Source organism: Cannabis sativa, chromosome 6 (genome assembly GCF_029168945.1).
Source record: "Cannabis sativa cultivar Pink pepper isolate KNU-18-1 chromosome 6, ASM2916894v1, whole genome shotgun sequence".
Classification (NCBI taxonomy): domain Eukaryota; kingdom Viridiplantae; phylum Streptophyta; class Magnoliopsida; order Rosales; family Cannabaceae; genus Cannabis; species Cannabis sativa.
The window spans coordinates 59,355,672-59,358,748 of NC_083606.1; the positions used below are offsets into that span (position 1 = coordinate 59,355,672).

The window sequence follows — 3,077 nt, forward strand, 5'->3', positions numbered from 1 at the left end:
GGACAAACAGTCATATTACCAGTTGATCCTGAAATCGAGAAAACTTGCAGGAGGAATCGAAAGAACAAGAGGCAAGAAAGAGTTTCAGCAACTGCTGAAACATCAGAAATCATGGCTGCCAATGTGAACAATAATGCTGGAAACAATGGGGGTAATAACGGTAATAATGGAGGTGCCGTGGAAGATCAAGCTAATGGCCGTAGCTTGAGAGATTACATTCTCCCTACTCTGACGGGAGTGCAGTCTTGTATCAGGCCACCGGCAGTGGATGCAAACAACTTCGAGATTAAGCCTGCCATCCTTCAAATGGTGCAGTCTTCAGTTCAGTTTGGTGGCCTCCCTTCTGAAGACCCCAATCTGCATCTATCGAACTTCATGGAGTTATGTCAGACCTTCAAAGTCAATGGGGTTAGTGATGACGCCATCCGTTTGAGACTGTTTCCATTCTCACTGAGAGAGCGAGCCAAGAGTTGGTTGATCTCCTTGCCACCAAATTCTATAGCAACATGGACAGACTTAGCAACAAAATTTCTGTCTAAATTCTTCCCTCCAGCAAAGTACGCAAAGGCTGCGAGGAGAAATAAACAACTTCGTCGGCAAGATAATGAATCTCTCCATGAGGCTTGGGAGAGGTTTAAAGATCTAATCGAGAAAATGCCCTCATCATGGCATAGAGAAGTGGATGCCGGGTTCACAATTTCTACAACGGGTTGGTTGGTAACACTAGAACTCGATAGATGCGGCGAATTTGGTGGAGCTTTTATGAGAAAGAGTGCTAATGAGGCTTACGATCTATTGGAGGAGATGGCTCTAAATAATCGGCGGTGGCCAACCGAAAGGAGTCAAACTAAGAAAGTAGGCTGGTGTGCTAGAGGTTGATGCCATCACAAAATTGACGGCTCAAGTTGAGGCCTTGACAAAGGCGGATTGCGGGGGCAAGCTAAACAAGCCCAAGTTATTTGTGAGATATGTGGAGGCAACCATCACTTTTCAGAGTGTCAGGCAGATGTGGATAATTTGCCAATCGATCAAGCAAAAGCCATTGGGAACTACTCCCAAAATAATAATTATGGGCACAACCAACAGGGGTTCTACCAGCAGAGAAATCAGCCCCAACAAAACCAACAACAAAGTCCTAGTGGCTCCAATATCCAAGCTGATTTATTGCTCCAATTCATGATGGAAACTAGAGCCTCTATTAAAACTCTAGAAACTCAAATAGAACAATTGGCTACTCAAGTGGCAAACCAAGCTCAAGGAAATTCAGCTAGCACTAGTGAGGCAAAAGGAAAAGAGCAATGTAAAGCAATTTCCTTGAGGAGTGGAAAGAATTATGATGGGCCTGATGTGGTACAACCATTCAATGAAGAAGTTAAAGATCAATCAGCACCAACTCCAACATCAATAGAAAAGAAAACTACTGATAGCCCTGCACCACCACAACAGTCTCGACCAATCAGTATTGATCATCATGTGAAGATACCTTATCCTCAGAGACTCCGAAAGACCAATCTAGACAAGCGGTTACAAAATTTCTAGAGGTTTTCAAAAGACTACACATCAACATTCCTTTTGCTGAAGCCTTGGAACAAATGCCCCGTTATGTGAAGTTCATGAAGGAGATATTGTCTAAGAAGAGAAAAATGGAGGACTATGAAACAGTGGCATTAACTGAGGAGTGTAGCGCTATTTTGCAAAAGAAACTACCGCCCAAGCTTAAAGATCCGGGTAGTTTCAATATTCCATGCTCTATAGGGGGTTCAGTGGAAACTAAAGCTCTATGTGATCTGGGAGCAAGCATTAATCTAATGCCGTTGTACGTCTTCAAAAGGCTAGGATTGGGAAAAGCAAAGCCCACAACGGTGACTCTACAACTAGCGGATCGTTCTCTAACTCATCCTCGTGGCATAATTGAAGATGTCTTGGTGAAGGTTGGTAAGTTTATCTTCCCCGCCGATTTCTTAATTCTTGATATGGAGGAAGATTCAACTATTCCCATTATTTTGGGAAGACCATTCTTGGCCACGGGTCGAGCATTAATAGATGTTCAAAAGGGGGAGTTAAAGTTGCGAGTCCAAGATGAAGAGGTCAATTTTAATGTTTTTGCCCCAACTGACATTCCTACCTGTTGCAAGATTGAGGTGGTGAAGGGTTCTTTTGTTAAAACTGATAAGAAGAAAGCAAAGCCTAAAGAGCGACTTCGAACGATTCAGCGTCGTTGGAAAAGATTGATGTGTGGTAGTTCTGAAGGTGAGCTTACTCTTGTGCAAAACTCTGAAATCAACACTATTGGTGGTAAATTTTCTTCATTTAGTGCGAGGGCTCTTTTGAATGCAAAGGGTGGACTTGATCCCTTCTGATGGGGCTCAGGTAAGTTTCTCTCACCCTGGTTTATTTTCATACATTGGGGACAATGTGCATTTTAGTTTGGGGGGGGGGGGGGGAGACTTAAATTTTTCAGTTTATTTGTTTTAGTTTAGTTTGTTTTAGTTTTTTTTAGTCTTGTGTGATAGCTAAATTGAAAGATTGATTGAATTGTTGTTATTCACTTGTGCAATGGATTAAAACATAACTGTGTGCTTGACTTGCAACTGTTTGAATTAAGATGGATGTGTGCTAGGAAGTGATTCATGTAGATTTAAAACATTTGCTATTCTCACATATCACCTCTGTTCTATTTGGTTTGTGGAATTATTGATTGTACATGGAATAGAATTTGTATGACATACTCTCTTGAAGCGAAATCCTTGATTTTTTTTGTTTGGAAAGTGATTTAGGCAAGTTTTCTTTGGAACGATTGAGCCTTTCAAGCCTACCTAGAAATATTTACCATAGTATACCCAAAGTTGAGCCTTAGCCTGTTTTAAAAATTTTTCACCACTTAACTGAGCTGAATTTGTATCTTAAACTCTTTTCACCCTGAACATACCTTATTATGCCATGAGCCTTGAAGCAAGTTTGGGGGGATAAGTGCTGTAAGTGGAAAAATAAAGTGTAGGAATGAGAGATTGAAAAAAAAAAGAATAATATTGTGTGTTGTGCCTATGAAAAAGAAGAAAGAAAAAAAGAAAAAAATG

General features: G+C 40.9%; 1 non-coding gene across 1 annotated transcript; it reads right to left on the minus strand.

The window, feature by feature from the left end:
* Positions 1–565: 565 nt before the first annotated feature.
* On the minus strand, positions 566–672 carry LOC115708551 (small nucleolar RNA R71). The gene has a single exon (XR_004010042.2). It is a non-coding gene; the product is annotated as a small nucleolar RNA R71 (small nucleolar RNA).
* Positions 673–3,077: the final 2,405 nt, after the last annotated feature.